This window comes from Cryptomeria japonica, chromosome 6 (assembly GCF_030272615.1).
Source record: "Cryptomeria japonica chromosome 6, Sugi_1.0, whole genome shotgun sequence".
NCBI classification, from domain to species: domain Eukaryota; kingdom Viridiplantae; phylum Streptophyta; class Pinopsida; order Cupressales; family Cupressaceae; genus Cryptomeria; species Cryptomeria japonica.
The window spans coordinates 528566220-528575952 of NC_081410.1; positions in this window are offsets into that span (position 1 = coordinate 528566220).

Consider the following 9733-nt stretch of genomic DNA (forward strand, 5'->3'; position numbering starts at 1 on the left):
TGAAATTTATACTATTCAAAAAATATTTTTAAAAATCATGTAGTAAGAGTTGGTAACAAGGCCCTCAAGCCTTACAGCTAGAAGGAATACCACTTTTATTCAATGTATACTTTTAACAAAGGTACCAATAGACTTACAGTTCTCTTATCTATCCTCCTATGACTTAAACACATAACCTACTTATCTTTATTATCTTCTTGCAAAATTTGCTTCTTCATCATCCACTCCTATAGATTAATTGATCTTCTGTTATCTCTTAAGATGGCTGCTCACTTTTCCTTCTTAAATTGCACTTCATTCATGTCATGCTCACTTTTTACCCAAGTGGACATAACACAACACAATTTTTTTTTATTTTTTTTAACTTTTAACACTTTAAATATATATTTAAAAGGAATTGCAATGTCTATAATGTACACACTTAAGAGATACAACAAAACATAAATAAACTACACCAAACTTAACTAAATTGCATTATATATTTTTAAATCATAACATAATGCATTTGTAAAACTACAAGCAGTAGTAGAATATAGGAGGTAATCATTCCTACCAAGATTAAATTTTATACTATAACATAAAGGTTTTTCTTATTACAAATAAAGGTACCTCCTTCATACTCAAGTTTCTCTTGCAATCCTTCGTTATGTATTTGTCTTTCTGGTGCAGGAGTACCCTTCCAAGCTCTTCCTCTTTCTTTGTTTTGTTGGTGTTATGCTTCTTTTGAAGCCTTTGTATATAAAATAAAGAGCCAAGTGCTCATTGGTCCTAGTTAGGGTCCTAGTTGAGATCTTAGGGTCATGAGTCAAAATTGAGGATTTCTTGGAAATAGAGGGTATGTGTACTTTTGAGGCGTTTAGGGGTCCTTCATAGCATGGTGGTTTCCTTAGGTTGGCCCAATGTGGGTCTAGGAGTCAAGAAAAGCAACATTGGGAAAGTTGCTCAAAAGTTGCAAAAGTTGCATGACAACTTTTAAAAGTTGTCAAGCAACTTTTCCACCTAGAGGCCAAAATTCTTAGTTTGGCGTGGACAACCCTAATATGGGCACATAGACTGAGGAGAGGGTATTATAAGTATTTCCAAACCCTAAGTTAATGGGTTGGATGTCAGACATTGTACGGCCCAAGCAAAGTGACCTGAGTGAGACTGCAAATTGGTTACCCGTCAGTTTGAATGAAGCAACTGAGCAAGTTAATGGATTGATTTCCATGTAAAATGGTGTGGAGTGTCTTCTATGGTGTAAATAATTTCATTATGAGCAATTAGATTAGGTTTCTATTTGCAGGTTGTGTGTGTTTGTAAATATTTTGTAAATTGCCTTCTCACTGTCTAGTTTTGGATTGGTTTGTGCAAATGGAGTCATAACTCCATTCCCCATTGTGGAATCACCATGAAACCATGGGGAATGGAAGTGAAGACCCTGTACCATAGTTCAATGCAAGAAGGGCCCTTTAAAATGCAATGAGGCCATATAAAGACCCACTCCTAGGTGAGACTGGACAGTGCCCGGCTAGGAGAGGTCAAGTTGCAGAGGTCTTGGAGAGCAAGGTTGGTCAGAGAAGAGTGCACCCTTTGGAGGAGGTGCAGAGGAGTGTGTGAAGCATCACTGGTGTGAAGGAGGACCCTCCACCAATCTAGACAATGTGGCTAAAACACAAAACATACACTGTGACCCAGGCAGACCCTAAAAACCCTCACAAAACCCTTAAAAACCCCAAAATTTGCCCAAGGCACTGTACCGCCACTTGGGGGCCCAAAACCAAAGAAATCCTTGAGCCCTTGCCAAATGAATGGTAGTCCATTTTGGGAGTTTGGGTTGTTTGTGCATCGTTGGTGAGAGGGAGCCCTAAAGGACTGGGTAGGAGGCCTAATTGGTCCTAGTCCTTGTAGCCCTATTTTGTAGGCAAAACACAAAATAGTGAAATCGGTAAGGGATTGAAAGCTTGAAACCTTTTGGGGGCACATGAATGGGTGGAAAAACCATGAAATTGACCTAACCTAACCTTGATAAGACTTTGGAAGGTGTGGAACAAGCCTAGACCTTATTAGCCATAGTAAGGGGTCTTGAGTCTCATGAGTAGGTGAGACCTTAGGAGAAGCATTGCAACTCATTGGTGGGTGGATTGGGCAAGGTCAGGGGATTCCTGAAGAAAAGGAAGTCATAGAGACCCTAGGGTGTGAAGAGAACACCAGGTGATCCAAGGGAAGGATCCAAGAGCATAGACTAGGCTAGTCTATCCCATACCCCTCCCCATCAGATTGGTATCAGAGCAAGTTAAAGATTTGTTGGACTGTGTATGTCTCTATATACTGGTGAATCAGTAGGGGAGAGTAGAATGGTCACTGATGCAGAGCTGGCTAGAGAGGTAGAAGAGCAGAAGGAGAAAAATAGACTCCTTGAAGAAGCTATGAGTGAGATAAGGGATAAGCTGCAGGAAGTGGTGGATCAGAGGACACAAAGACCTTGGGGTGAAGACACCAAAGATAAAGGCAAGAAAACTATAGACATAGATGACATTATCCTTGAACCAGATCCCTTGTTCAATGAAGAACCATTTGTAAAGGCTATTAAGGCTTTGAACACCAAGGCTTTTGAAGGATTGCCACATTTCAGTGGAAGAATGGACATAGACAGTGTCATGGAATGGATTGAGGGCATGGAAAACCACTTTGAGTGTGAGGGAGTGACAAAAGCTCAAAAGGTTAAAGTTTCCAAATCAAGATTAAGGGGAGCAACTTTGACATGGTGGAAGTACCTGCAAGAAGAGAGAGTTAGCATGGGGAAGCTACCTATTGCAAATTGGAAGGCCATGGTGAGTAAGATTAAAGAGAACTACTTACCAGAGGATTATGAAGTCCAACTTCATAAGAAGAGGCAGGGATTAAAGAAAAAAGACCTTGATGTGACCTCCTACACTGAAGAATTCCAAAAACTTTGTCTTAGATCCAAAGTCCAAGAAGATGAATCTATTAAGGTGGCTAGGTATCTAAGCGGTCTAAAGTGGAACATACAAGAGGAGATAAGCCTATGGACTCCTACTACTATTCAAAAATGTCATCAAACTTGCTATCAAGGTAGAAGAGAGGAACAAAAGGACAGGAGACTCTAATAATAGGGGTAGAGGCAGAGGTAGAGATCAAGTGAATCACCGAGGTGGTTACCAAAGCAAGGCAAATGAGCAGAGGAACCAAGGAGAAGCCAAGTTGACTGAGCATAGTTGTGAAACCAATCTCAGAGGAGGACATTCTAGAGGAAGAGGTGCACAAGGTGGTCCAAGTAGGGGTAGAGGTACCGGCAGAGGTAATTCCTACTTTGCAACTATGAAGTGTTACAATTGTGGTCAATTGGGACACTTGACATATAGATGCCCTAATAAGCCTACCTCATCAAACAGTGGAAAGAGGGTTGCTTATGCACATGAAGACTCTTCAAGCAACAAGACACCTGAGGTGGACCATATTGAATCAGAGATTGGAGAAAATCTGATGTTCAATAGGGTCTTGATAAGACAGCTAGTCAAGAATGAACCTAAGCATATGAGAGCATTGTTTAGGGTGAGATGCAAGATTCTTGGTAAAGTTTGCAAGGTGATAGTTGATTTAGGGTCAACTAATAATATAATATCAGAGGAGGCAGTCAAGAAGTTGAAACTCACAAGGATACCCCACACTAACCCATACAAAGTGACATGGTTGAATCATGAGCAGAGTGTGCTGGTCAATGAACATACTTGGGTAGAGTTTTCTATTGGAGGATACAAGGATAAGATCTTTTGTGATGTGTTACCCATGGATGCTTGTCATCTATTACTAGGTAGACCCTGGCAATTTGATAGGAAGGTGATCTATGATGGAGAGGAGAACTCCATTTCATTCAAGAAGGACAACAAGACCTTCAAGATTCAGTCCTTGACAGAGAATGAAGAGGGAACTTCAAGAACACCTAGTGTCTTATTGGCTACTGGTAAAGAGTTTTTAAACTTGCTACATGAGGAGGAGATAGTGAAGTGTGCCATCTTTGTGAAGCCAAAGGAGGAAGAAGACAAGTTGCAGGAAGAAGTACCCAAGGAGGTGAAGCACATGTTGCAAGAGTATAAGGACATAGTGAGTGATGGAGCACCTGCAACACTCCCACCAAGAAGGTCTATAAGTCATCAAATAGACTTTGTTCCCGGAGCATCCCTACCTAACAAAGCAGCATATAAGCTCACACCTGATCAGAATAAGGAAGTAGCAAGGCAAGTGCAGGAGTTATTGGAACAAGGACTGATTAAGAAGAGCATCAACCCATGTGCAGTCCCGGTAGTGCTAGCATCAAAGAAGGGAGTGGAGACTTTGCACTGACTCAAGGGAAATCAATAGGATCACCATAAGGTATAGGTTTCCTATTCCTAGAATAGAGGATTTGATGGACTATTTAGGAGGTGCTATGTATTTTACTAAGCTAGACCTTAAAAGTGGTTATCACCAGATAAGAATTAAGGAGGGTGATGAGTGGAAGACTGCTTTCAAGACCACAAAGGGAATCTATGAATGGCTTGTGATGCCATGGACTCACCAATGCTCCAAGAACCTTCATGAGGTTGATGAATGAGGTATTAAAAGACTTCACATGCAAATTTGTGGTGGTGTACCTAGATGACATTCTCATCTATAGCAAAACCAAAGAGGAGCACCTTGAGCATTTGAGGTTAGTCTTAGAGAGGTTGCATGAGGAGAAGTTATCCATCAACCTAGAGAAGTGTGACTTCTTGAAGAAAGAGCTGGTCTACTTAGGATTTGTGGTGTCTATGGGAACCTTGAAGATGGATCCAAGCAAAGTGGAGGCAATCTTGAATTGGCCTGCACCTAGAATAGGGACTGAAGTGAGGAGTTTCCATGGTTTAGCCCAATTCTATAGAAATTTTGTGAGGAACTTTAGTGGCATATGTGCACCAGTCCTTGACACCATTAAAGGAGGCCTTAAAACTAAGTTTAAATGGATTGAGCAAGCTGACAAAGCATTTCAATTGTTGAAGCAAGAAGTAGCCACAAAACCTATCCTTCTCCTAGCTACTTTTGACAAGCTATTCACATTGGAGTGTGATGCAAGTGGAAATGCAGTGGGGGGTGTATTGAGTCAAGAGGGAAGACCTGTGGCATTTTTCAATCAGAAGCTTAATGAAGCAAAGAAGAAGTACTCAGCCTATGACCTATAGTTGTATGCATTAGTGCAGTCACTTAAGAAATGGAGGCATTACCTACTCCTAAAGGAATTTGTGGTGTTCACAGACAACTAGGAATTGAGTTACATTAACACTCAAGAGAAGCTTAGCAATAGGCATTTGAAATGGATGGAATACCTCCAATCCTTCACCTTCACCATCAAGCATAAGAAGGGGCAACTCAACAAGGTGGCAGATGCATTAAGCAGGAAGTTGTTGATAGTTCAAGAGTTACAGTTGCAGAGTATAGGAATAGAAGGTTTCAAGGACCTCTATGAAGGAGATGAAGACTTCTCATCAGCTTACAAGGTTTGCAAAGAGTTTGAGAACCATTTCCATGGTGAGTATGTAGATTACACTCTCCAAAATGGTCTCTTATTCAAGGGTAATCAGTTGTGTGTGCCTCGAGGATCCATGAGGGAAAACCTCATCCAAGAGAAACACAATGGTCGTTTAAGTGGACACTTTGGAGTCAACAAAACCTTGGATTTAGTACAAAGGTACTATTATTGGCCAAAGTTGCCAAGAGATGTAAAGAGGTATGTGGAGCAATGTGGTGTATGCCAAAGAGCAAAAGGAGAATCAAGCAATGCTGGTCTCTATCAACCATTGTCGGTCCCAAACAGACCTTGGGAATGTATAAGCATGGACTTTGTAGTAGGAATTCCCAAGACAAAGACAGGTATGGACAACATCTATGTGGTAGTAGATAGATTTTCCAAGATGAGCCATTTCATTCCATGTAGGACTACACATGATGCAAGCTATGTTGCACATCTCTTCTTTAAGGAGATTGTTAGGATTCATGGACTCCCTTTAAGCATTGTTTCAGACAGGGACAACAAGTTCATGGGCCATTTTTGGCAAACATTATGGAGGAGACTTGGAACTAACCTCTCATTTAGCTCAGCTTACCATCCACAAACAGATGGTCAAACTGAAGTCATCAATAAGGTATTAGGCAATTTGTTGAGGTGTCTAACTAAGGAGTATGGACAGACATGGGACCTAATCATTCCTCAAGTAGAGTATGCATATAATGACAGTGTGAATAGGACCACTGGAAGAAGTCCCTTTGAGGTTGTGTATGGCAGACATCCAAGGGGAGTATGTGAGTTGAGAGACCTTGGTACTTTGGAAATGAAGAGTGGGAAAGCAGAGGACTTCACTCAAACCATCAAGGAAGTCCAAGAGCAAGTCAAGAAGGCCATCCTTGAATCCACTCAAAAAATGAAGGCCAAAATGGATGAGAAAAGGAGAGAAGTTCAGTTCAAGGTGGGTGACTTTGTAATGATCCATTTGAGCAAAGCTAGGATGCAAAGTGGTAAGCCTACCAAACTGCAGATGAAGAGGGTAGGACCTTGTAGAATTCTGGCAAAATATGGTGAGAATGCTTATAAGGTTGAACTTCCTTCAGACTTAGCCATTTCCCCAGTCTTCAACGTTGCTGATCTGATCATGTACAAGGGTGAGATAGAAGGGCAGACTGAGAACCAAGCCAAGGTGCTACCAAGGTGCTATAGGACCTCGATGTTAATGTCTTACCATAGGTGAAGAAGCCTATAGCATAGGAGATCTTGGAATCCAGAGTAAAGAAGTCCACCAAACACTAGGTCTACATGGAACACTTGGTTAAGTGGGTAGGTCAACCTGAGTCTGAAGCTACCTGGGTTGAAGAGAGCAGGTTCAAGACACTTGGCATAGACTTGACTCTCATCTCTTCTTCCATTCCTTAGTTGTGTGCAGAGGGGGAGTATGGTGTAGGAGAACCCTTCCAAGCTCTTCCTCTTTCTTTTTTTTGTTGGTGTTATGCTTCTTTTGAAGCCTTTGTATATAAAATAAAAAGCCAAGTGCTCATTGGTACTAGTTAGGGTCCTAGTTGAGATCTTAGGGTCATGAGTCAAAATTGAGGATTTCTTGGAAATAGAGGGTATGTGTGATTTTGAGGTGTTTAGGGGTCCTTCCTAGCATGTTGGTGTCCTTAGGTTGGCCCAATGTGGGTCTAGGAGTCAAGAAAAGCAACATTGGGAAAGTTGCTCAAAAGTTGCATGACAACTTTTAAAAGTTGTCAAGCAACTTTTCCACCTAGAGGCCAAAATTCTTAGTTTGGCGTGGACAACCCTAATATGGGAACATAGACTGAGGAGAGGGTATTATAAGTATTTCCAAACCCTAAGTTAATGGGTTGGATGTCAGACATTGTACGGCCCAAGCAAAGTGACCTGAGTGAGACTGCAAATTGGTTACCCGTCAGTTTGAATGAAGCAACCAAGCAAGTTAATGGATTGATTTCCATGTAAAATGGTGTGGAGTGTCTTCTATGGTGTAAATAATTTCATTGTGAGAAATTATATTAGGTTTTTATTTGCAGGTTGTGTCTGTTTGTAAATAGTTTGTAAATTGCCTTCTCACTATCCAGTTTTGGACTGGTTTGTGCAAATTGAGTCATAAGTCCATTCCCCATTGTGGAATCACCATGAAACCATGGGGAATGGAAGTGAATAACTTGTAACATAGTTCAATGCAAGCAAGACCCTTGAAAATTAAAGGAGGCCATATAAAGACCCACTCCTAGGTGAGACAGGACAGTGCCCGACTAGGAGAGGTCAAGTTGCAGAGGTCTTGGAGAGCAAGGTTGGTCAGAGAAGAGTGCGCCCTTTGGAGGAGGTGCAAAGGAGCGTGTGAAGCATTTCTGGTGTGAAGGAGGATCCTCCACCAATCCAGACAAGGTAGCTAAAACACCAAACATACACTGTGACCCAGGCAGACCCTAAAAACCCTCACAAAACCCTTAAAAACCCCAAAATTCGCCCAAGCCACTATACGGCCACTTGGAGGCCCAAAACTAGAGAAATCCTTGAGCCCTTGCCAAATGAATGGTATTCCATTTTGGGAGTTTGGGTTTTTTGTGCATCGTTGGTGAGAGGGAGCCCTAAAGGATCAGGTAGGAGGCCTAATTGGTCCTAATCATTGTAGCCCTATTTTGTAGGCAAAACACAAAATAGTGAAATCAGTAAGGGGTTGAAAGCTTGAAACCTCTTGGGGGCACATGAATGGGTGGAAAAACCATGAAATTCACCTGACCTAACCTTTCTAAGACCTTGGAAGGTGTGGAACAAGCCTAGCCCTTATTAGCCATAGTAAGGGGTTTTGAGTCTCATGAGTAGGTGAGACCTTAGGAACAACATTGCAACTCATTGGTGGCTGGATTGGGCAAGGTCAGGGGATTCCTCAAGAAAAGGAACTCCTTGAGACCCTAGGGTGTGAAGAGAACACCAGGTGATCCAAGGGAAGGATCCAAGAGCATAGACTAGGCTAGTCTATCCCATACCCCTCCCCATCACTTTCTTTCCATACATGTGTTTGCAAGCTATCTACTTGTCTAGATATTCAACACAAGGTCAATGGATCATTAGGTACATGATCAATGTGACAAATCATATCATTACTTTAATTAGATCAATCATACATTATTCAACTAATAAGGTTGCTAAGATGAATGAGGAATGCATAAGATTGGGAAGGGGTGGTAAGATTAATAAAACATAGAAAGACAAGACCTAAGGGGCATAACTAGTGTCTCGGTGGCTCATCATAGATGGCCTTGCCTACAAGAAAGCTCAGAGATTTTGTAGTTCATAAAACAATTTAAAACCCATCTAATATTATGGTATAAGAGTGGGTATGCAACCCTTTTTAGGGTCAACTTCCCTAGACAATTTCCTCGTCAGTTGCCACCCACTTATGTGAAGCAGAGATGAAATCCTAGTTAAGGATATATTATACCAACACGTTCTAGGAGGCTTGACTGTTTTAAACATTAAGATGACTGTCATCAATTTTAGTTTCATCCCTAATTTTCACAAGTCAATGAAGTAAGGATGTTGGGGTCTAAGGTTATTAATATAAAGACATAAAGGATCTCTCAAGTAATTTTAGAGCAAGAATATGACACACATAGCCCTCCCATTGAAGTCGTAACCCAACATATAAGTAAGAACAACCTATCCCCATTTAAGTACAACAATAATAAAGTTTATGCAAGAGATCATCATTTAGATCACCCATAGTGAACCCTCCCTACATTATTCTCATCTTGCCTCTATTCACATCATACACTACTCAATAATAAATAATACCTCGTTGCTAAATACTTAAATGAGTTATATAGATATAAATATATGTTTGTATATGTCCCACATTAAAAATGCATTTGATTGCATCACATAATAGATCATATCCTTTTATAAATCAAAATAATTTTATGAAACTAGATTATCCTCGCCTACTTCTCAACCTTTCAAGTCATCCATCTCAATATGAGATAAAACAAGTAATTAGAACAAGTCTTTTCTTATAATTAAACATGATACCTACTGACTAAATTGATAATTTATAAAAAAAATAAACAACTTTAGTTTAAATTAAATACTATATGCCTAATATAATCATGGGGAGATAACCATAAGTTAATATCAAAATTCCACTTCCACCAATTTAATTCCCTTTATTATACAAAGTGTTTAATG